Genomic DNA, 26,725 nt, shown 5'->3' with positions numbered 1-26,725 from the left:
TCTTATATCCAGACAGCCACCTAGATGATCCACTGCCCTGATATTTTGCTTCAACAAGTTGAGGAAGTCATGTCAAGTCATCTTTTGGTGATAGGATGTGCTATTCCTGGTAACCAAAATATTGAGAGTATTCACATTTTAAAGAATGATGGGATATAAAGTTACTGTATAGATGTAAGCAATATATGGTCCTCATTTTAAGATGTTAGTAAATAATTAACACTGCTCAATACAGTTGAAAAGAAACATTTTCAGGAATTATAATATCTAAGAAATAATGGTTGTTTGTCTATCATTTCTCATTTATATGACTCTTTTATTTTAGATACAGAACACAAAAAGAAGGTTTGAAATTGCTTACTTTAATAGACTTACTTCCTTCAATAGAACAAAATTCACTAGGTTGAATATAGCTTACCATTTGTTTCTTGGGTAGGATTCAAATATGGTTAGGTTAATCAGATGATCCTGGAGCTCAAATAGCAAGTGTATTGTGTTGAAAATATCGGAGAGATTTGTAGAGATAAGGAGTAGGTAAATGTATCTTTGGATGGTTGGTATGTATGTGTTTGCACATAGTATATACTAAATGTTTAGAAGAGTCAATGAATTAAGGGAAAATGACTTCACGCTCCTATGAATGGGTGACAAGTTTTGATGCCTAGGCATACAGGAAACACACTCTAAACCCTCACTTTCTTACAGCTGACAAAATCCATTGCTTTTATGGACTTTGCTATGGTGGACAAAAGTATATACAGCAGCAATAATACAGAATCATATAAGTGAAAGGATTCACAAGACTCCCAAAATATACTTACATAAGGCTTTAATAAAGACAAAGGTACAAGGAGTAGGAGGAAAAAGATAGTATAGGTAAACGACAAGGAGATTGAGAGATTAAGGTGTGGCTTCCAGGGTCTTCTCTCACTTGCACAGGACGCCCTTTTTCATGAATTATGAACCCCCAGGATATGTAAAGCCAAGCATAAACTTATTAAAGAATCATTTATACTTCTCTAGTCATGTAGCTAAAATAAGGCTGTGTAACCAGGAAAATCAGTTGTAAAACATCAGTTTGCAGATTTTCAATAAATGGTATAGACAAGCTGGTAGAGGGTACTTCCAGGGGACTTCTAAACTTTTAAGAGTACAATGTAAATCACCAGCTAGTATGTTTCATCTCTGTCTAGTCAAGGATCAGATCCATGGTTCCTGGAGTCCCTGGAGAGAACGTTAGAATTGTCACGAGCTAACTGCAAGTTAACCCTTTGTTTACACATATACAAACCAGGGGAAAGACTAAAAATGTTTTTCTTTGTGTTCAGAAAAAAACAACTATATTGAGTTTTCCCAACCCAGCCAGCCCCCAGCAAAATCCAAAAGGAATGAATCCATTTGCTGGTGATTTTTTAATTCTTGTTTTCAGTTGAACTCTGGAGTGGAATAAAGAGCTCTCCATTTAATTAAATGTCTGGCAAGTTAATGAAGATAGGGAAATCAGCAATCTTTGACACTTTGGAGTGAAGCTCTGCAACTCTAGGCAAAAGTCCAATTTCATTTTGTTCTGTAGAGGTACTGTAGAGATAAAGAGACATCCTCAGGCAACCATGATAGAGCACGGTGCAGAACAAAGCAATTTTTCCTTTTGGCTTTCAGCTTGAGATGCAGGAACCTTCATGATTCCATAGCCAAATTGCTACCAACAAACCTGGTATCTTGTGATGGCTTTGTCACTTACCCTTGTTTCCTTTGAGCAAGTTACTTGAGCTTTCTTTGCTACAGTTTTCTTATATATAAAACGGTGATAATGATTCTAACCACCAGAGATGTTGCAAAAATTAAATGAGCCCAATATACAAAAAGCATGTAAAAAAGAAGCATGGAGGTCTTAATTACAGTTCCAAAATGTCTTTGCTGGTGAGGTAGGGATTATTTGTCCTTGCAGTACTCTTCTAGCCATGTCAAAAGCTTAAGCAGCTGGTTCTTTTAGAATTATATTAAGTAGTTCAGTAGCTGGTGTGTTGCACCTTTGAAAATAGGGACCCCTTCACTCTGTCCCTCAGACATTTAAAACCTTACTACATTATTTCTATACAGTGCTTCACAGGTAAAACTTCACATACTGTGTTAGTTTCTTATTGCTGCTGTAACAAATTACCACAAATGTAGTGATGTAACAACACAAATTTGTTATTTTAGTTTTGGAGTTCTGAAGGTCAAAATCAGTTTCACTAGACTAAAGTCAAGGTGTCAGAAGGCTTGATTCCTTCTAGAGGCTCCAGGGCAGAATCCTTTTACTTGCCTTTTTCAGCTTCTAGTGGCTGCCCGCATTCCTTGGCTTGAGATCCGTTCCTACGTCGTTGACATGCACACTCCAGGCGCTTCTTACATCATCACTTTGCTGTCTCCTCTGACTCTGATTGCTCCTGTGTCCCTCTTATGAGGACCCTTGTGATTACATCGGGCCCACCCAGATAATCCAGGGTAATTTCCTTAACCTGATCACATCTGCCAAGTCTCTTTTGCCATATAAGTTAACATTCGTAGGTATTAGGGGGTCTGGGGGCCATTATTCAGACTACCAAACATACATCATTTGATTCTATCCTCATTCCATCAGGATAGGACAGGCTGACTCCATTTAAAATGTTCAAGTGTGGCTTTTAAAGAGGTTAAATGTCTCATTTGCAGTCACAGAGCTGATAAGACTTCATTTTATATTTTGTAAATTCAGGAATACTTGATTGAAACATTTGGTTGATACTATTTTTTTTTTACAGTACTTTGCATGACAGCTGGAACCACATAATTTCATTTAGTTTTTAAAACAATCATAAGTTAGGCTTCATTCATCTGGTTTAGGTCATTTATTCGGTATTATTTTTATTGAGTTTCCATAGTAGGCCAGACTCTGTACTAGGTGATGAGGATATTGGAGAGACCGAGACAGGCATGGTCCATATCTTCATGAAGTTTATGTTCTACTGAGAGATCGAAAAAGTACAAATAAATAAAATAAATACAAATTGTGATTAAATGCCACAGGATAACAAATGAGGAAAGGTGAGCTCAGAGTGGTCAAGTGACTCTCACAATGTCATAAATAGGAAGAACCAGGTCTTGAGTTTACCCTTTTTCAAACTTATATTTCTTTATGTTAGATTTTTGCATTTATAAGGTATAACTGCATATATGGTACTTTTATTTTGTATTTTCTTAATTTGGGGTGAGACATAACAGTGTCTGTTAAAAGTATCTGTTCAAGTGGGACCATTGTTCTTAGGGCTTATGATTCAGATAATTTATACTAATAAGTATCAATCTAGGTGATTCCTTATAATAACTGCTTTTCGTGCATCTCAGTGTTCTATTAAAAGCTGAGCAGACTTGGGTAGTATTAAAGTAAGTTTTATTTTCTTTTTAGAATCATGTACACAACAGTGTCTACCTGTCAAAAAGAAGGTCCACAGCTAAATTACAGACATAATGCTCATGTAAGCAAATTTTTATGAATTATGCTTTCAGAATGATTTATTACAGCCTCAAAGCTTTTTGTTTGGCATATTTTATCCACATATAAAATTTTGGTTTAAAATAGTAGCAAGCTGGAATGCATTTCTGGTAAGAGCTGGTAATCGTTTGGCTTGGAAACCAATTTTATAGTGAGTTCTCCATGATGTATTTGCCTTGTTTTTAAAACGGATCTCAGAATGAGTACTAGTTGAGTTCTTTGTGCTTGGGAATGTTGGTGATGAGCTGCTTCTCAGTGCAAACAAGGCTGAACATGGTACATATGGCTGACCATTCTCCCTACACTGTGCACAGCTCTGGGAGCCTTGGGGCTGTGGCTAGGGCCCATTTGCAGAACTTTGCTCTGTCACTGTCATTTTCACATTTTTGTTTGCAAAGAGCTGGTGTTTTTCTGCAGGTTTCTTTCCATACTGCTATGTTTAAAATCTAGATTCACAAAATGTATGTTGAGAAAAGGCAGATGCAGCAGTAGCATGCATAAACTTAGGAAAAGTGATAAAAGAACTGCTTTTGTTGAATGATGATAGGATTCCAGGGACAGTTCCCCAGCCCTCCAAAATACTCTGATACTGTGTTGCCACAGTGAACTCTTAGAAAGGCAATCAGTTTTTAGGATAAAATGGAGGAAATTACATATGCCACATGTCTACTTAAAAAAAATCAATTTCTCTATCATAGAGTTTCTTAAAATGTTCCCTAAGTTCTTCCTAAAAATGAAGGCATGCGGTCAGTTAGGTTTGGGAAATGCTGCATAGCACAATGCATATTACAGCACTGAGAAGCCAGTTTGACTTCATGTAACATGAGGTCTCCCAAACTTTCCAAATCCCACAGAAGGTCCTTCCCCTAGGCCTCATCCTGTGGAAAGAGTGTTCTGCCCTGCTTTTCTCTGTATTTATATTTACTGTTATGTCTTCAATATAACTGACCCTTAGAACCTTCTAAGCAAATTTGGAAATCTTGAGAAAGTAGTTAAAACCCCAATGCTCTTCTATAATGGGTTTCGTTTGACGTTGACATACTTAATCATGATTAATAGGTTCTCTTCTATTCCTACTTTATGGAAAAGTTTTCAACTCAAGTATTTGTTTTGCAAAAAAAAAAAATTCTTACTGAATCATTTGAATTGATTTATATTAATAGAAATATTAATATTTCCTATTATTAAAGCATGTGCCTTTCTGGGATAACACTTACTTGCCTGATTATGTTAATAGATTAGTTTATTGATATTTTACTTAGGATTCTGAAGACCACATGCCTATGGGGGCCTGGACTAAGCAGTGAACCCTGTATATGGCCACTATGCTTAGGCTGAGGAAGTTACTACGCAGGGAGCATCTTTGCTTTTATCTGTTCCAGGAACTGGTCTCCCACATAAAATTTCATGTGAACAAGGTTCCATAGTTGTATAAATTATTCAACAACCACTGGTTACACGTTTTTACTTTTTGTGCTTGTTCAGGATTTGCATTTAGCTACAAAATGTATTGAATAGTTTTTCATATGTTTTAATGCTCAGAAATAGTTGCCATGATATGGGGATCATCTGATTCTTGCAGTTTTAAAGAATGTGACTGGCAAATTCTCTAGTTAAGGAACCATTTGTTAAAAAAATATTTCCTCAAAAACTTTTTGATGTCTCAAGTTTTTTAAAATTCTTTAGTCATTTAGTTATGTATATTCTCCCAGAAATAGCTCCACTTTATTTAAATCAGTGGTTCTCAAAGTCTAGTCCCCGGACAAGCACCATCAGTTCAACTGGAAACTGGTTAGAAATGAGATTTTTTTGGTTCCTCACTCCATGCCTACTGAATCAGAAACTCTGGAGGTGGAATCCAGCAGTCTTTGTTTTAGCGTACTCTGCAGGTGATTCTGATGCATTGTAAAGCTTCAAAACCTTCAAAAATTATTAGATTACATTTTAATTCTTGCCTTATGATTAAAAATTATATAAATCTCTTTCACAATTTTAATTGCATCCTCTTTTTCATTCCTATTTTTTATATTTTCGTGATAAAGTTTATAAGAGTTTAGTCTATTTATTTCCCTTGGTTTTTCAATTAATCAGTTCTTGGATTTACTTATCAACTGGTTGTAGTATGTGACACTACATGGGAGAATCATTAGGATTAAATCAAATTTAATTAAAAAATTAACCTGGGCATTGCAATAATTTTCTATAATTGTGGTAATTAATTCAAATCTATATATTCCGATATATATCTGTTTTCTAATTAATTGATTGTAGCTTTATTATTTCTACTTTCTAGTTTTCCTTAGGGTTCTTTAGTTGTTCATTTTCTAACATCATGAGATAAATGCTCAGTTTATTAATTTTCTTTCTCTGCTTGTATCCTTTAGCATCCTTTTCTTTCTTTTTTTTTTTCAAAAGTGAGATGACTAAATCAAAAGGTAGCATCCTTTTCTTATCCTTGTTGACAATGCATCCCAATCATTTTACTTTTTGAAGTTTTCTTTGAAGTTTAAAACCAAGTCTCCTTTATCCTAAGATTTCCTTTTTTAAAGTTGCTTAATTGAGATATAATTCATAGCATCCATTTCACCCGTTTAAAATGTACAATTCAGTGGCTTTTAGTATATTCCTAGAGTTGTTGTGTCCTAAAATTTGTGAATCCTCAATATGAAGCTTCTTTTTCATGTTTTGCAGCATTTTCCAAAATTGTTTTTGCTATGATTTCTGATTCTTTTAATGGTGGATTTATTTAGATACAGAGTTTCCAATAAACCTCTAAAGGTCTGTGTATTGCTCTTACAGTCTGTGTTCATTTTTGTGTTGGCCACATACCTTCCGTAGGCCAGCGTCTCAGGTCTTCATGCACAGCTGTCAGCCTTATTTCATTATCTAGAAGGCATACATCTAGCATGACGTCTGAATTGTGGTCAGATCTTCAATTTACTCTATCTGGTTCTTAGACACTTGAACCAATAGAATATATTAAACTCTATGGTCCTGATCAGCAAATACCACTGCTGGCTATCTCCAACGTGAAGCCCAATAGGGGTAGGTGCGATCTCCTATCCTGTGATTTGGGATGGATTGCAAAATAATCTCTATTTTAGACTTGTTTTTCTTGAGCCATATCCTTATTGCCAAAAAGGAAACAAGTTTAGGATCTTGCCATAATAATTTCATAAGAGATAGGGGGACCACCTATCTTGATTTCCCTAAGACTTTCAGCGTTAAAACTGGAAAAGTCCTGGACAAAGATGGTCATCCTAAAAAATAGCAACCAAAAGGAAATGAGCCAATGAGAGATACAGCGTCCGTCAGAACACTGCATGTAAATGCTTTCTGACCTCTCTGCTCTGTTCTCAGAGATGGCCGCCTCTGAGCATTGTGGCTCACACACTTCTTTAGAGAGGTCATTCTGTTGGGAATGGGAGGGGGGGAGTAGGAAATTGTGTGCTACCTGTACAAACCATCTCCTCTTGTAGATGGATGACTTTGAGACACTTCCATCTTTTTGCAACACAGAAACTTGCAGCGGGGGCACCCTTAGTTCCCAGGTCTTTTCTGGTGTCCTCCAGAAGCTTCAGGGTACTGAGCCAGGGAGCCTGGGTCAGAATCTCAGCTCTCCCACTTGGTTGTGCAAGGACAAGTTATTTATCTTCTTATGTGTCAGTTTCCTCAACTACAAATGGGAATTATAATAGCTCCTTCTCATAAAGCAGTTAGAATAGCACCTGGAAAATAGTAAGTACTCAATACACATTAGCTATTAGTATTACTATTTATTTGTTTATTTTGGCCTAAACCATATATGCAGAGCCCCTTGATTTGGCTTCCCATTCACCCTCCTGTCTGCAAGTTCCTGGTACTCTCATTCTGAACTAAATGAAGGCTTATCAACGTTCATAGCTTTTGTTTGGATCAGCATAGCACTTCACAGTTATAACTGGCCTTGGCTTTTGTCTGTATTAAAAAATTTTTTTTTTAGGATTTCAGAGCATTCTTTTGGCTTTGATGTGTTGGTCAAGGGTTCAGAGGAAACTTTTGTAGTGGCCTCTCTGAAATGTTGCCTTTCCAAAGTTTTGCATTCCTTGGGTCTTGGGTAAACTATGCTACTTTGCTGTCATTATCTTTTCCAGCACCTTTAGCCTAAGATTCTGTTTCCTGTAAAATTCATATGCCAGTCTCTTGGCTTTGGCTGCAGTAAAGAAGTAAACAGGAAAATAAATAAATAAAAAGGTTAGGGTAAGAAATCTCTACATCTGACAAGTGCCTGAAATGAACTAAACCACAAACCTTTCCATATAAATTCTCTCTGTTTCAAGGCCAGCTTGCCCTGGTCCCAGAAGTGAATTATTACCAAGTTCAATGATCACTTTCTGCTTATTCCATGTTGAATGTTTCCAACAAGATCCGAGTCTCACTCTTAGCTTTCAGTCCTGAGTGAATTTGCTCTGGCTTTGGAATGGATCCCTTTTTTTTTTTTCATTCCAGATGCCTCCTGTAGGCAAAGATAAAAAGTCCTCTCCAATTCAGGAATTTTGTTCTCCACCTTGGATTTGTTCTCAAGAAGGGCAGTTTCTGTTTGAGGATCCCACAGTGGGCCTGCCATTTCCCTGTGCTATTCTCACTGGGCTCTGTTCTACACCTGATGTTGGTCATCCCTCCAAAGAGGGCAGAGAACAGTTGGGATCCTGATTCTCTGGTTCATGAATCTTGTCCTGCCACCTTGGTCAACAAGGCTAAGTTGTTAACTGTTTCTCTAGAGAGAGATACCCAGGGTTTTAATCTCTTGTCTATGGCAAAAATAATCCTTTGAGGATTATTTGATTAGAAGAAAGATTAGGCACAATTACTTTTCTTACTTGCAAAATTGTTTCTGTCAAAACCTTATCTGTTATCTCCTTGGAGAAATATGGGCTGCAGGGATCTATTTTCCAGGTTAAAATTAGATCACAGCCTCTACTTACCTTCCTTATTCTGGGCACTATCTTGGCTCTTGCTTGGCACTCTGCTTTGGGAGGAGTTTCTTCTTTTTCAGTGGAAGTGCTGGGCTCTTCTTGTTCCATCAGCTGCTAGTGCAAGAAAGAGCAGCAGTCCAAGGGGAAATGAACCAAAGAAATGAAGTGATCTCAAATGATACTCCACATGAGGTCATGAACTTCCTTCTGAACTTCATTGTTCCTTCTATTGATAACTCCCTTCTCTAACAACACGAATGGGGTTCTGTTCCTGTGTTCTTAATATTGACTCAGTAAATTGAAGTTACTCCAGAGTATGTTTCTCAGAATGTATTCTGAGGAACGTTAAACCAGAGAGCTCCCTGAAAGAGAGTCTCATGATGGCACAGTCAGGAGGTGCAGCATGCTCAAAACCCTTAAACTAGTTTCTGTGAGTGAAACTAGTGTTTCACAGATGATACTTTGACATTTGGTAATCTGAATTCTAGTTTCTGACTCTGTGAATTTGCTTATTCTAATTATTTCATATCAGTTAAATCATGCAGTATTTGTCCTTTTGTGTCTGAATTATTTCACTCAACGTGATGTCTTCAAAATTCATCCATATTGTTGCATGTATCAGAATTTCATTCTTTTTTATGGTTGAATAAAATTCCATTATATGTTTATAGCACCTTTTATTTATCGATCCATCAGTTAGATGAACACTTTTGTTGTTTTGATCTGTTAACAATTGTGAATGATACTGCTATGATCATTGTTGTGCAAATATCTGTTTGAGTCCCTTCTTTCAATTCTTTTGGGTATATACCTAGTAGTGGGATTGCTGGGTCATATGGTAATTTATACTTAGCTTTCTGAAAAAACATCAAATTGTTTTCCTTGGTGGGTGCACCATTTTATATTGCCACCAACAAAGAATGAATATTCTTGTTTATCTGCATCCTCTCCAACACTTGTAATTTTCCATTTTTTAAATAGCAGCCTTTCTAATGGGTATGAAAGGTATCACATTCTCATTATGGTTTAATTTGCATTTCCCTGATGGCTAATGATGTTGAGCATCTTTTCATATGCTTTTTGGCTCTTTCTATATCTTCTTTGAAGAGATGTCTATTCAAGTTTTTTATTTTTTTGCTCATTTTTAAATTGTGTTCTTGTCTTTTTGATGGAGGATTTCTTTGTACATTCTGGATATTAAACCTTTATCAGATATTTGGTTTGCAAATATTTCTCTCATTGTATACATTGTCTTTTTACTTTCATGATAAAGTCCTTTGAGGCACAAAAGTTTTTAATTTTGATGAGATCCCATTTATCTCTATTTTCTTTTGTTGCTTGTGCTTTTGGTGTAAAGTTTAAGATATTGTTACCTAACACAAGCTCCTGAAGATGTTTCCTTATAGGAGTTTTATGGTTTTGGTTCTTATATTTATACCTTTGATCCATTTTGATTTAATTTTTTAATATAGTGTGAGGTAGAGATATACCTTCATTCTTTTCCATATGGATATCTAGTTTTCCCAATACCATTTCTTGAAGAGACTATTCTTTCCCTATTTATGTGATGTGGCGCCTTTTGCAAAAATCATTTAATTAGCCAACAGATGTGAGATTTTATTTCTGAACTCTCAATTCAATTCTATTGGTCTATTCGACTGTCCTTGTGCCTATATAATACCATTCTCAAATACTGAGTCCTTCAACTTTATTCTTTTTTTCAAGATGTTTTTGGCTATTGGGAACCCCTTACCTTTCCATGTAAATATGATGATTGGCCTTTCCATTTATGCAAAGAAGGCTGTTGGAATTTTACTGGGATTGTGCTGAATCTATAAATTGCTTTGGGAATAATTTGGCATCTTAACAATATTTGGCTTCTACTCCATGATTATGGAATGTACTTTCATTTATTTATGTCTTCTTTGATTTCTTTTAACAATGTTTTGTCATTTTCCATGTGCAAGTCCTTTATGTCTTTGATGAGATTTATTCCTAGATATGTGATTTTTTGCCATTATAAATGTTTTTTTTCCTAGATTCCCTTTTCAGGTTGTTTTAGTATTATATAGAGACACTAATGATTTATGTGTGTTGATCTTGTACCTGCCACTTTGTTAAATTCATTTATTAGCTCTAGTAGCTTTGTTGTGGAATTTCAGAATTTTCTATATATCAGATTATATACCTGCACATAGGGAAAGTTTTAATTCTTCCTTCCCTATTTGGATGTCTTTTATTTATTTTCTTGCCTAATTGTTTCAGCTGGAATTTCCAGAACAATGTTGAATGGTGACAATGGACAATTTTTTCTTGTTCCTGATCTTAGAGGAAACATTTTCAGTCTTTTACCATTCAGTATAATATTATCTATGGAGTTTTCATATATGCCCTTTATCATGTTGAGATTTACTTCCATTCCTAATTTTCTATTTTTTTTAATCAAAAAGGGATGCTGGATTATGTCAATGTGTTTTATATGCCACCCATGAGATGATTATGTGTTTTGTTTTCTATGTTCTATTAATGTGTCATGTTATATTGATTGATCTTCTTATAATGAATCACTCTTGCATACCTGGGATATATTCCACTTGATCATAGTGTGTAATTCTTTTAATGTATTGTTGGATTTGGTTTGGCTAGTATTTTATTGGGGGTTTTGCATCTATATTCATAAGATATATTTCTTTCCGTGTAATTTCTTTTCTTGTGGTATCTTTATCTAGCCTTGATATGAGGGTAATGTCGGCCTCATATAATGCTCCATCTTCTTCTGTTTTTTTGAAAGAATTTGAGCAGGATTTGTTATTTTTTTCTTTATTAGAGATATTGTGGGTATACAGAACAATCATGTAGGATTCTTCTTGGATTGCTTGGTAGAATTCACCAGTGAAACCCTTTGGTCCTGGGCATTTCTATGTTGGAAAGTTTTTGATGACTGATTGGATCTCTTATTACTGATTTGTTGAGATCTTCCATTTCTTCTTGAGTCATTTCTGTGTTATGAGGAATTTGTTTATACTGTATAGGTATCTAATTTGCTGGTGTACAGTTGGCCATAGGATCCTATTAAAATCCTTTCTATTTCTATGAGTTCCATAATAATGTCCCACTTTAATTTCTGATTTTGGTTACTTGGGTCCTCTTTTCTTTTTTGTCAATCTCAGAATAAATTTTATTTATATTTTTAAAGAGAAAACTGTTGGTTTAGTTGATTTTCTCTATTTTTAAAAAACATTCTGTATTACATTTACCTCCACTCTAATATTTGTTATTTCCTTCCTTCTTCTCACTTTGGTTTAATTTTCTCTTCTTTTTCTAGACCTGCCAGTTTATTTCCCTTTCACCAGTGTCTTTACTACACCTCACAAGTTTTGGCATGTTGTATTTTGATTTGCCTAAAGATATTTTTTAATATTGTTTGTCATTTCTTCTTTGAACCATTGGTTGTTTAATAGTGTGCTGTGAATTTTCCATTTTTCCTTCTTTTAATTGATTTCTAGATTCGTTTCTTTGTGGTTGGAGAAGATACGTTGTATGATTTCAATATTTTTAAATTTCGTGATTCTTTTTTGTGACCTAACATGTTGTTGCAACATGTTGTCATGCTGGAGAATGACCCATATACTAGAGAAAAAAGTGTATTCTGCTACTATTGGGTGAAATGGTTTATATATATCTGTTGATATCATTGGTTTATAGTACTGATAAAGTCTTCCATTTTCTTATTGATCTTCTGTCCAGATGCTCTATCCATTATTGAAAGTAATGTACTGAGAAATATAGAAGTGTCTGTTTTTCTCTTCAAATATGTCAATATTTACTTCATATTTTAGAGACCCTGCCATTAATTAGGTGCATATCTGTTTATAATTGTTGTGTGTTCTTATTGAATTGACATCTTTATTAGTATGTAGTGACTGTCTCTTCCCCTTGTAACAATTTTTTTACTTAAAGTCTATTTTATCTGATATTAGTATAGCCACCCCAGCTCTCTTTTTGTTACTATTAGCATGGTATATATATTTTTTACCTCATTTCACTTTCAACTTACTTGTGCCTTTGAATTTAAGGTGAGTTTCTAGTATATAGCATGTAGTTGGATCATAGATTTTTATTTATTCTTCCAGCCTCTGTATTTTGAATGGAGAATTTAATCCATTTACATTTAAAGTAACTACTAATAATCTTATTGATTCTAACCTGTACATAATATGGTGCTTTTTTTTTGCACCTTTCAGAACTCTCTCCTTGTCCTTGGCATTCAACAGTTTGACTCCTATATGTCTGGGCTTGGTTCTCATTAAGTTTATCTTTTGAGGTTTAGTTAGGATTCTTGAATTTGTACATTCATGTCTTACATTAAATTTGGGAAGTTTTCTGCTATTATTTCCTTGAATGTCCCTTCTGCCACTTTCTCCCTTTTTTCTCCTTCTGGCATTCCCACAATGAATATATTGGTGTACTTGACCATATTCCACAGGTCTTCCAGGCTCTGATTTCTTTTTTAAATTATTTTTTTCTTTCTGCTAATCAGTTTGAATTATTTTAATTTTCTAACTTTCAAGATCACTGATTTTCCTTCTGCCACTGTAATCTGCTATTGAAATCCTCTAGGGGAGTTTTCATTTCAGTTATTTTGGTCTTCAACTCCAGTATTTCTGTTTGGTTCTTTTTTAAAATTTGTATGTCTTTATTAAGATTCTTAAATTGTTCGTGCATTGTTTTCCTGATATCCTTTAGTTCTTGCTCTGTATTTTTCTTTATCTCCTTTAGCATTTGAGTATCTTGTTTAAATCATTTTCTAGTGTATCCAAAATCTTATCACCTTCATTGATGGTTTCTTAATTTTTATCTTTTTCTTTTTGATGGGTCATCATTTCCTGTTTCTCTGTCTTATAATCTTTTGTTGTGCACTGCACATTTAAAAATTTTAAGTCTGGGATTTAGTCCCTGAACTGTCTATTCCTTAAATTTGTTTTCAGTGAGGGATATGACAGAGATTTCCTTGAGTGCCAGGAACAAACAAAACAAACAAATCAACACAAAACTCACCTTTCACAGTCTTTGAAAATTGGCTGTGCATTGACTGGTGCTCTCCTTCAGAGTTAGCCCTCTTATCAAGATTAGCTCAAGGCAAAAGTGAAGTGCAGGGTCCCTCTTCTTTATGAGCCTGCATCTTGTACTGAGCTTATGCTTGCTTGTAGTCTTATGAATTTCCCTGTTTACAGGAATCTTAATGTCCTCTCAACACCTTGTGAGGTAGACCTACCAAACTCCAGGTACTCAGCTGTATTTTTTAAAGATGGTAATCCTTTGTCCCAGGCCACTTTGATAATTGTTTCTTGTTTTAACAGTCTGCAAACTGCTTCTGTCTGCAGTGCAAGTTCTGAGAGAGTGAACCTGAGACTAGTTTCCTGTTTGGTCATTCAGGCTGCTGACAGATTGGCATGGACATAAAGCACCCTAATATGTGCATAGTGGTTACTCTGCTCCCTCCAGAACAGGTCCAGTGTCCCACAGTGGGAGCACACACTGGCTATGCAACACCCTGAGCAGGGGAGTAGGAGGCCAGTAAAGACACCATGAGTTTCTCCTACCATGTTAAAAACTGTGTTTTTTTTAATCAGCACTTTCCCAGTCACTGCAGCTATTTAATTTTCTGGAGCTGTGGAGAAGATGCCTCTGCCAGTTTTTGCTAGTTTTTCAAATAACCTGTTGGGCTATAGCACCCTGAAGCACCTTATGCTACCATCTTGGTCAACTGGATATCTTGGTCTCATTTTATATAAAAAAAAGTTTTTAAGATACATAAAATTCCTGACTACAATATATCAGCATGGTAATAGTGGCTGTGGATGATGACCATATGAGCCATTTTTTACTTTTTTTTTCTTTTACTAATCTGTTTTTTCTGTTGTTTTCTACAGTGAATGCATATTACTTGGGTGATGAAATAATAATGAAATTTTCAAAGGAAGGTTTTGTTTAGCTGCAATAGCTTTGTTTCCATATCATTTTTAGATTTTATCTAAATTATAATCACTGAGGAATTTGAGTTCCTAGATATAATAAGTGGCTGTAGAAGATCTCTCTAGTTCTTCCTTTTTTTTTTTTTTTTTTTTTGCTGAGTATTGAGAACTTTATGTAAAGGACTTTGCCATACCCACAGGAGGATACTTAGTAGGAATTAGAGCCTCTGAGCCAGGCACTTTGTGACTAATTTTATTCCAATTAGGCCACAGTCCCCAAAGAAGTTGAGAAATGCCAGGAGTCCCATGAAGATACTCTTCATCTGAATACACAAATGAGGCCAAATATCCTTTCTTATCCACAGCAAAATTTCGTAGAAATCTCTTTTTTGCAGGTTTATCTGGGTGCAACAGTCAGTCCAAAAATTGAGCTCCTGAACTAAGTTCTTTCATTTGCATAAAGAACAGATTGTTGGGTATCAAGCAAAGATGGATTTTCATAGCTCTTACATGTATTAATAAAGCTTGGTAGGATTGGAGGAGCACTTCTGTCATCACCCAATAAATAAACTTATATGATTTCCTGCTCGTTACCCCACACTATTGAAAAGGGAACCGTAGCACATGAATATCATGCCCATCTGGGGATGGTTACTGGCAGCAGGGTTCCTAAGACTTGAGAACATCCTTTACTGCTTTTGTGGCAGGCTCCTTACTTTCCACAGGGGAAGTGAGGCAGACAGCATTTAAATTCTACGCAAGGGTCTATACTTTGTTAATCCCTATCAGGATTGTCTTTACCAGAGCGTTGTGGGTTTAATTAGTTTTAGTTTTTGCAAATATTTTATTCTTTGCAGTCTAGTGATTAACCCTATTGATCGTCTTTTTTGCCTTTTCAAGTGCAGCAACTTATTGAAGATTTTTTATTATTATGCTGTAATTTCCTCAGACTTGTACTCTGTGACATTAGCTATGTAGTTTACATTTTGTGAGTTCTTTTAATTGCGTCCTGAAGTGAGGACTTATTTTAAGAGAAGGTCACAGTAGTTTTCATTAATCCAATGTTACTTTTGTTGCTTTTAGAATCTCTGGGCATTCATTTAAATCCAAAATTCCATTAGTTTTTCCTTAACTATTTCATCAAATGAGTTGTCTTTCAGTTTGTAAGGAGTATTTCCTTTATAAAAGGTTAGCCCCAGTGATATATTTTGTTACATTTCTCTTTATATGGGCCATAAGTGGACAATTTCAGAGGCAGCTCAGAACCGAGGGAGAGGGGCAGCAACTATGTAGCTTGTTTAGCACCAAATCCATCGATTTATTCCTTTATCATTTTTTCCCCATTCTTGAACTATTGGACATTTTATTCATCTCCCATTTTTTAATTGAAAAGTATGGGGCTTGGAGATAAAGTAAAATGTCCAGTAGTCAACTTTGCAACTTATATAGTGGACATTTTTATAGTTTAAACAAAGTGCTTGGATTTTTTATGGAATTTATACAAGGTTTGTTTCAAAATAATGTAATTAATACATGTTTAATTTGATAAACGTATATTGAGGTTCCATGGAGATAAAAATAACTCCAGGAGTTTTCAGTGTAGTAGGGAGTCAGATTCTTTCTTAACAAAGAAAATCTGTTTGTGTTGTAATGGGAACACTTAACTACTGTGCCAGTTTGAATCTGTCGTGGACTCCAGGAAAGTTATGTCCTTTAATCCTCATTTAATATTGCTGGCTGGGAGTTTTTATTATTCCCATGGAGTTGTGACTCACCCAACTGTGGGTGGTAACTTTTGATTAGATGGTTTCCATGGAGTTGTAACTCCACCCATTCCAGGTGGGTCTTGATTAGTTTACTGGAAGCCTTTAAAAGAGGGAGCATTTTGAAGAGAGCTATGGCAGAGCTGTGAGAAACGCAGAGCTCGCGCAGCCAGAGACCTTTGGAGATGAAGAAGGACTACCACCCCGGGGGAGCTTCATGAAACTAGAAAGCTAGCAAACTAGAACTACTGTGCTGGTAAATAATCTTTATTATTTTTTAGGTCCTTGAATGTAGCTTTTCTAAAGTTCTTTGAATGTTACTCTAGCTTAAACCAAAACCAGAACTATGATCAACTGGAATTTCTTGCATATATTAAAAAGACATACTGGTGATGGTAGCACAACATTATGAATGTAATTAATAGCACTGAATTATATATTTGAATGTGGTCAAAGGGGGAAATTTTAGGTTGTATTTATGTTACTAGAATAATTTTTTAAAAATACATGGAAATGCACAATACAAACAGTGAAAACACTATGGCAAACCAGGGACCATTGTAAATAGTACAACTATAACACTGTGCTTTTATTGATTGTAAGGAATGTACCACACCAATACAAGGCATTAATAATAGAGAAGTATATGGGAACCCTGTATTTTATGCGTGATTATTCTGTAAACCCACAACTCCTCTAATTAAAAAGAAAGGACATATTAGTATAAGAAAAGCTCAGAGAAAAACCAAATCAATCAGGGTTAGAATGATTTCCACATGTGGATTGATAAAAATGTAATGACTTGGAGGAAATATGATTCATTGGATGCACTACAAATTAGATACAAATTGGCACAGTCTAATATTTGTAATTTGGATACAAACAGACATACCAAATTTTAGAATAGATGTTTTCAATTCTTAAAGTTTGAAGGAGGTCACTTTAGGACCAATAATAGCAAACACTATTTTATACAATAGATAGGGTAGTCATTCAGGCTGAGATAATAAATGGGCTTTTTCAGGCAGGTATCATGTAGGACAACTACCAGGCTTACCCATAAAATATCCCTTGTTCCTACTTCTAGAGACAGGATGTGGTACTGAATGAATATTTTTAAGTAGGGTCTAATATAATAGCATTCATTCTTAGAGCTGCTATCATTAAATGAGTTGAAAGGCTCTCTTGAAAAAATGTCCTTAAATGCCACAGTGTAAATCACAGATGTTTAAGTACAAAAATGCAGAAGAACTACATTAATTTTTCCTTTTTATACCACACACTAAGAGCTGGCCAAAGAATATGCTATTTTGCCCAACGAAAACTAACCAATAACTGTTATATGTTATAATTAATGATGCTGCCTGATTGTCTAATAGAGGAATTACTTTTTCCTTAAGCACACTCAAGGTAATTCAAAGTATTATGCTTCATCAGTGGGTAATTGCATTTCCCCACTAAGCTTATAATAGCAACAAAATCAGATATGCTTCTCTTGTTTTTAGCAGTACAGTTCTGGTAATAAGTGAATGAATGAGTGAATGGATGAACAGAAGAACATGACTGGGGTCAGCATCTTTGCTCTTTTCTTCTCTGAGCTCATTGAGATTGATGGGCTAATCACCCTGTGTATCTGTGTATGAATGGACCATATATGGAGTGCTTTATTCACAATGACATAAATGTGATTTTTAAAAAACCTCCAAATACAGATAGCTAAATAATACATCATTTATTTGGTAGGTAGTATTAAGTGGAATTTAGATAATTTCAAGTAATGTTAAGATGTGTACAAATAGATTGTATGATTTTCCTAGGAACTTTACACATGTGTATTATGTATTAGTACATTTTCACTAATACACACCATCCCATCCTGTGCTTTGGGCCATGCTATTTCAGATAGTCCTTGTGATAATTGTGTAAAGAATTGAGAACAGTCTGTGGCACTAAATGAGTATTCAATAAATGTCAGCCATTATTATTATCGCACTATCATTATTGCAAAACCAGCTGCCTCAAGTTTGCTTCCTAAAAAGCCTGGAGAGAGCTGCCCTCCTTATATACCTGAGGCTGCTCCACCAAATCTTTAATACCACTTCCAAAAGATTCTTTATCTTCAGTTTCCCCAAATACTAGAATATAGTGATGTGCACAGTTTGCCATTGATTTGCAAGAATACAGTTCTCTAAAAGTTATATCTGCAACTAGGTAAATCCCAGGACTGATTAAATTAATTCACATTTATGTCCTGTGGATTGGAGTGTGGGATCACATAAAGCCATGAAGTATTTGTCCAGATCTGTGTAGGACAGTGACTTCCACTCTGGTCTGTATTTCACTTCCACAAAGTGGCCCTGTCCCAAATGAAAACTTGTGCCTGACTCCTCTCCAGGGTGTGCAACCACTGACCTCAACCTATCAACTTCTTCTCCTTTTTGCCCCTTGCAGGATTACCTGTTGCCCTGCTGCTGTAGAGGTTACTGGCTTCCAACAGTAGTGCTCATTTCCAATCAGACTTCCAAGAGCTATCTGCTAAATGGCAGTGATGAGGCACAGTCCATCAACATTTCAAACCGTGTTTTTCTTTGGACAGCTGTTTCTTGTACATTCTGAAGCAGGAATACAATCAACCTTTTAACAGTGTCATCGTATGATGTTATGTTGTTAATGTAATCGCTATCAAATCCATAAAATTAGATAATTTGCAGTTGGTTTCCTATTCATTGATGCGTGTGATTAAGGTCGTGTGATTTTATTTCTTTAACATGAAATAAATAAGGTGTTTCAAGATTACAGATTTATTCTAAACATTTACTAATTCAAAATTTTGCAGTGTGATACCTTTCATTTCATTTTCATTTTGTTTCTCCTCAGGTAGTAAAGACATATTTTTGAAGGGACAAAAAAGAAAATCATTTTTTAAAAAACTAGAAACATCTTTTGTGCATATGTTTATTAGCAGTGTTTCAGATTTTCTTTGAATACTTCCACATAAATCTTTTAAAATATTCTCAGTCTATTGAAGAGCAATAGTAGTAGTTTGAAAGAGGGCATGAAGGAGCACGGTTATTTGGTTATAAATGAAACAAAAATGTTTTCTTCAGGTGTTTTGTTCTTACTGTTTCTACTTTAGGACAAATATTGTTTATGTACAATACTGGCAATATATATAAGTTTACATTATTATGAATTCCTGTTTTAATAAATCATATAATTGAGGCAGTATATGTAATTATATCATATTTACAGATGACTGACTTAATGAATAATGTCAATAAATGGTTGCCACTTTCAAACTTTTGTCATCCACTTTTCAGAAACATGTACAAAGTAATTAGGGTTAATGGTAACATTGAAACTCAGGGAACTTTGTCACACATAAATTATATCACATCATTCCTCTGCTTAAAAACTGCTAATCAGTCTTAGAATACAATCCAAATCTCTTAACATGGACCCACGCAACATGACCATTGGTTACCACAACATCTCGTCTCTTTTTGCATTTTACCTCATTCTCTGCACCTCTGCCACACAGGCTTTCTTTTTGTTTTTGTCGAATTCATTTGAAAATCAGACTTAATATTTGTCCTCCACTGTGCTGGGAATATTATTCCCCAAGATTTTTACCAGGCTCCTTCCTTTACATAATTCAGGCCTTGATTCAAATATCATCTTCTAAGAGAAGTATTCCCTTATCTTAGTATCTTAACGAATCCTACTTTCTACTGTTCCCACTGTTTTATTTGCTATTGCCTTTTCTTTCTGTATTTTTTCAAATCAATTATTATCGGAAATTATGTTATGCATTTGCTTCCTTATTTATTAATGGTCTCTCCAACTAGTATGCAAATTCCTTAAAGACAGGGGTCTATTCTGAATTGTCCACCACTGTATCGTCAGCACCTAAAATATTTTCTGACCATAGCAAGGTCTCAAAAAATATTTATTGCCTGAATGAAAGCATATATGACTTTGTAGAGTCACTACTCTGAGCCAGGTATTGTGAATAGGTGATTTAGTTCTCTTCTTTGTTCTGTATGACTGTACAACTGTCAATATTTCCATTTTTTAAAAGAGGAATGTAGGAATCAGAGGGTTTAAGTCCAGAGTTATATTGCTAGCATTCAAGATTACAGGCCTATTTGTTTGATTTCCTTTGAATTGCCTAATTAAAAATAAAATATAGAATAAAGTTAGATGACTTACCCTACTTGACTTTAAGATTCACTGTAAAGCTACAATAATCAAGACAGTATGTTATTGATGAAAAAATAGATCAATTGAACAATTCAGAGAGCGCAGAAATAGACCCACACAGATTTAGTTTAACTGATCTTTTTTTTTTTTGTATGCAGTATGGCGAAGTCACATTTCATTATTTTTCCATGTGAGTATCCTATTACTGCAGCACCATTTGTTGAATTTTTGTTTGTTTGTTTTTGCTCCTTTGTTTTTTGAGAAGTGCATGGACTGGAATCATACCCAGGTCTCCCACATGGCAGGCGAGAATTCTACCACTTAACTACCCTTGCACACCCATTAACTGATCTTTGACAGAGGAGAAAACGCAATTCAATGGAGAAAAGATAGTCTTTTCAACAAATGGTGCTGGAACAACTGGACATCCACATGCCAAAAAAAAAAGTTCTAGACACTGACCTTACACTTTTCACAAAATTTAACTTGAAATGAATTATAGACTGAAATATTATATGCAAAAGTAATACATGTCTAGAAGAAAACATAGGAGAAAATCTAGATGACCTTGGGTTTAGTAGTGACTTTCTAGACACAACATCAAAAGTATGATCCATGAAAGAAAAATTGATAAGTTAACTTCATTAAGACAAAAACTTCTCTGTGAAAGATACTATTAATACTATTAAGAGAATGAAATGACAAGCTACAGCCTGGAAGAAAATAGTTGCAAAACACACATACGGTTAAGTGACTTGCATCCAAAATACACAAGCAACTCTTTAAATTTAATGACAAAACAAGCAACCCAGTTAAAATATTAGCAAATGATCTGATCAGAAACCTCTCCAAAGAAGATATGCAGATGGTAAATAAGAATATGAAAAGAGCTCAACATCATAGGTCATTAGGAAATTGCAAATTAAAACAATAAAGATAACAGTAAAAACCTGTTAGAATAGCTAAGTTTCAAAACTCTAATAATACCAAATGTAGGTGAGGATGTAGAGCAACAGAACTTTCATTCATTACTTGTCATAATGCAAAATGGCTGAGCTACTTTGGAAGATAGGCTGGTAGTTTCTTACAAAGCTAAATATAGTCTTATCTTACAATCCAGCAATTGTGTTCCTTTGTAATTACCCAAATGAGTTGGAAAATTTATGTCCACACAGAAACTTGCACATGAATGTTTAAAGTAATTTTATTCTTAATTGCTAAACCTTGGAAGCAACCAAGATGTCCTTTAGAGATAAGTGGAAAAACAAACTGTTACAGCCACACAATGGAATATTATTCAGTGATAAAAAAAAGATATCAAGCCATGATTGAAAAGATGAAACCTTAAATTCATATTTTTAAGTGAAAGAAGTCAGTTTGAAAAAGCTATGTATGTATGTATGCTATGTGACATTCTGGAAAAAGCAAAACTATAGAGAGTAAAATAATCAGTGATTGTCACAAGCTCAGGAGAGGGTGGGTGGAGAGTGATAATTAGGTGAAACACAGGGAATTTTTAGGGCAATGAAACTATCGTGTATGAGAGCGTAATGGTGGATACAGGATATTGTGCATTTGTCAAAACCCGTAGAACTGTACAAAATGTAAACTGTGGTCTTTAGTTAATAACTGTGTGTATCAACATTGGTTCATTAATTGTAACAAATGTACCCCACTAAAGCATGATGTTAATAATAGGGACACTGTATATGGGAGAGAGAGGAGTATATGGGAACTCTCTGAATTTCTGCACACCTTTTCTCTAAACCTAAAAGTGCTCTAAAAAATAAAGTCTGTTAATTGAAAAAAGTTTTTAAAAGTTTATTATTTCTGTTCAAGAAAGAGAAGGAAGGGGAACTTTGCTTTCTATAGTGATATTTGCATTTCAAAATCTGCCTCTTGAACTTTGGCTCTTAGCCTGAAATTGCTAGTTAAATTACCAATCAAATTTATAGCATTTTAAAACATAAATCAAAGAAAATATTGACAGAAACAATTATTTATTTGGTTCAGTTCCCTGCCTTTGTTGGATTAGGGTTTGATGGAAGAATCTTTTTTTTTCTTTTTTTATCCAGTAACATTTAATAATTTAAAATGAGAATGTATAGAAGATTATTTCTCACAGATCTATTTCCTGTAATAACATTTTACTATAAATTTGGTTTATCCGTCTCTTTTGGCAATGAAAAAGCTAACCATTTTACCAGGTAACTTTGGATATCTTCCCTCATGATCTTTTTTGATATTTATCACTCTTTGCTGAGTATGTGTGGGGAGTATCCAAGAGACTTCTTACTGTTTTTTTTTTTTCTTACTGAAGTTTTGGGTTTACAGAGCAATAATACATAAAATACAGAATCCCCACATGCCACCCTATCATTAACACCTACCCTGGCCTGCTATATTTGTTACAATTGATGAAAGCACATTTTTATAATTGTATTATTCACTGTAGTTCATGATTTAACTTAGGGTTTTAAGTGTTTATATGGTACAGTTCCATGGATTAAAAAAATTATTCTAGTAACCTATATCAGTCTAACATTTCCCCTTTTAATCACATTTAGATATATATTTCAGTACTGTTAATTATATTCACAATATTGAATTACCAACATGATCATCCCCTACCAAAACATTTCCATGGTTCCAAATGGAAATTCTGTACATTTTAAGCACTAACTTCCCATCCTTTCTTTACACCATCCCCTGGTAATCTATATTCTAGTTTCTGACTCTTTGAATTTGCTTATTCTAATTATTTCATATCAGTGAGATCAAACAATGTCTGTCTTCTTGTGTCTGGCTTATTTCATTCAACATGGTATCTTTAAGGTTATTGTATATATCAGGACTTCATTCCTTTTAACAGCTGAATAAAATTCCACCTTTTTTTTAAAATCCATTCACTGGTTTATGGACCTTTGGGTTGCTTCCATGTTTTGGAAATCATGCGTGATGCTGCTGTGAACATTAATATGAAATATCTGCTTGAGTCCCAGCTTTCAGTTGTTTTGGATATATTCCTACTAGTGGGATAACCTGGTCTATACTTAACTTTCTGAGGAACTGCCACACTGTCTTCCACAGTGGCTGCACCATTTTACATTTGCCACCAGCAATGAATGAGTATTCCTTTTTATCTGCCTCCTCTCCAATACTTTTTAGTTTCTGTTTTTCTTTTTTTAATGACAGCCATTCTAATGGGTGTGAAATGGTATTTCATTGTGGTTTTGATTTGCATTTGTCTGATGCCCAGTTGATGTTGAGCATCTTTTCATGTGCTTTCTGGCCATTTATATATCTTCTTTGGAGAGAGGTCTATTTGTGCCTTTTGCCCATTTTTAAATTGGGTTGTTTGTCCTTTCGCTGTTAAGTTAATGGATTTCTTTATATATTCTGGCTATCAAACCTTTACTGGATATGTGATTTCCAAATATTTTCTCCCATTGTGTAGATGGTCTTCTTACTTTCATGATAAAGTCTTTTGAGGTGCAAAAATTTTAAATGTTGATGACTCCCAGTTATTTACTTTTTCTTTTGTTGGGTCTAAATTCTAAGAAACCATTGCCAAATACATGATCCTGAAAATGCTTCTGTACATTTTTTTCTAGGAGTTTGATAGTTCCTGTTCTTAAATTTAGGGTTTGATCCATTTTGAGTTCATTTTTGTTTAAGGTGTGAGGTAAGGGTCCTCCTTTTTTTTTTTTTGCAAATGATGATCCAGTTTCTTAGCACCATTTGTTAAAGAGGCTGTTTTTCCCAATTGAGTAGTCTTTGCCACCTTGTCAAAAATCAATTGGCACTAAACGTAGTTGATTTCTGAGCTCTCAATTAGATTCCATTGGTCTATATGTTGTCTTTGTGCTAGTAACATGCTGTTTTGATCACTTTGGACTTTGTAATAAGTTTTAAGATTGGGAAGTATGAGTCCTCCACTTCGTTTCCTTTTTCAAGATGGTTTTACTCCTCTGTGTAAAATTGATGATTGACTTTTCCATTTATGCAAACAAGGTTGTTGGAATTTTTATCAGAATTGCATTGATCCTATAAATTGCTTTGGGTAGGACTGATATCTTAATGATATGATTGCTTTAGTTACATGCTCTGATATTATAGAAGGTAATAAATAAATTAGTAGTAGTTTCATTATTGTGATTGTATACATTCCCAATTTTTCATAATAATTTTGCTTTTTTGACATAGTAAGATTTTGTAAATATTTGCTAGAATTCTTTCATCTTTTACTGGTATTCTTAAAAGGATGGAAACCCTAGTACAGTGCATAGCACATAGCAGGCACTTAATAGACATTAGTTGCTTCGTCAAAAACTTTCCCTTTCCCCTGCAAAAAAACGCTCTCTTTCCTTGTGGTTGGGGATATGCTGAATTGCTTTATTTTTGTAGTAGTTTTCAAGTAGTGCTATTTTTTTTTTTGTCTACTTTCTTTCTTTTAGCTCATCTAGTGAATAAATTATTCTATAATATTATTCTTGGTGACTATTGACTTTTCTATTAATTAAACCATGATAGTTGTTTCTAATATACTGATATTCTTTTCTAATCTTATTTTTCCTGAAAGGTAGCATTTTACTCTCTTCAATTTTCATGTCTGTTTTATTTATACTGGTTACACAAGTCAGTATTTATCCATAGTGAAGAACATTCTGAAAATACTTCTTGACTGATGTTTCATTTAAATCAGTCTAGAGATTGTCTCAGATACATTTTCTATTGGTTGAATCTGGCCAGTAGATGTGTTTAGTTTAATTGGTATAGGCTTATAAAAATTTTGAATTTGGAAGACTCTAAGAAGGAATCTATATGCTCTAGTTCTGTCACAGGTGCTACCATTTCCTATTGTTTTAACAGGAGACCTGCTTCACTCTTTTCTATATTTGCTTGACCCCAAAGGCATTTCAGATTTGGTCCTTGCTATGGGTATTGAAGATGAATTGCCTAAATAACCCCAAATACTACTTATTTGATTAGTAGCTGTGCTTTTGAATTAAAACCAGGAATTGAATTGAGTTTCCCTACTAGCTGTGAAGACTAGATATCTTCTGTAAGTCTTAATTTCTTCATCTGTAAAAGGGAAATAATAATAACCCCTAACACTGGGGTTGTTGTAAGCATTAAATGAAAGCGTATCTAGTAATAAGTATTCAAGAAGCAATGTTATTGTTGCCCTGATTTTTATAGCTCTATCAAATAAGTCTTCAAATACCTATGGCTAGGGTAGAAAGGTGATGGAAGTACCTTTGAACCAAATAAACATTTATACCATGATATATATGATTGTTACAGTTATTACCATCAATATGTGATGACAGAACTGTATTTTGGATTATTTCCATGTTCAGAAACCCACCTTCTAAGAAGTGCTTCTGAAAATGGCTTTTCATCAAGGAATGCGGCCCATGTTTTCTGGCCCAAAGCACGATTCCTGAGAGCATTGTCTGTTAATAGAGACAGTACCCAGGACTCTGATATGTGGAATTCCCTTTAAGCATCTGGAAGATTAAAGGAAGGTAATTTTTGGCAGCTGAACAGTGTATCCAATCACTGTATTATTACTACGTGATAAAGTTTATGTACTTTTTGGCCTGGATGTCTATGGAAGCATAATTTACCAAGTGACTTTACCTCTGAGTCCTTTCTAGGAGCACAGATGAAGATGCAAATCATGTTATGAGAAAGCAAATTGCTATAATGCATCTGAATTTAGTAACTGCAGAAGATCAGATAAACCCATATGTAGCAACTGTTCTGCTTATTTTTAAATAAAATTAATCTTTGCTTTTTAATAATGAATAACTTTTCATCTGGAGGTAGATTCCAATTACATTTAATTATATTGTAAAAACAGAAAACCCAGGAGACCAATGAATTTCATAAACACAAATATTCCCACTGAGGCAATGATATGTAATGCTGTAAATTTTTCCCATTGAGTTTCACTGAGTACTTGAAAGCTGTTGCCCCAAATGTTCATCTGAGTAAAAAATGGCAGCACAGAGGATGAATAGATGGCCACTAGGGACTTTCTAACCCCTCATTCTTCCAGGAAGGAAGGTAAAGACAGTAAGGTATAAAACAAAATATATTTCATAATCAGAAAATCAGTTTGGGGGATGTAGCTCTAGTACATACCACATGAGTCTTCATTTCACAATTCTTTTTCCAGTTCAGCATCAGTCTCCTCCATGTTCCTGATACAGAAATGGAGGATCAGGAAGGTTAAGTAAATTTGCCAAGGTCATGTAGCTAATTAGGGCCTGAATCAGGATTTCAAACCCTTGGTCATCTGACTTC

General features: G+C 34.7%; 1 long non-coding RNA gene across 1 annotated transcript; it reads left to right on the top strand.

The window, feature by feature from the left end:
* Positions 1–1,889: 1,889 nt before the first annotated feature.
* On the top strand, positions 1,890–26,156 carry LOC143686365 (uncharacterized). Its single transcript, XR_013177092.1, has 3 exons — positions 1,890–2,487; positions 3,428–3,497; positions 25,774–26,156. It is a non-coding gene; the product is annotated as an uncharacterized LOC143686365 (long non-coding RNA).
* Positions 26,157–26,725: the final 569 nt, after the last annotated feature.

The sequence above is a fragment of the Tamandua tetradactyla genome, chromosome 6 (genome assembly GCF_023851605.1).
Source record: "Tamandua tetradactyla isolate mTamTet1 chromosome 6, mTamTet1.pri, whole genome shotgun sequence".
In the NCBI taxonomy this organism is placed as follows: domain Eukaryota; kingdom Metazoa; phylum Chordata; class Mammalia; order Pilosa; family Myrmecophagidae; genus Tamandua; species Tamandua tetradactyla.
Note: the sequence above shows the minus strand (reverse complement) of the source record. Positions and strands in the feature narration are given on the sequence as shown.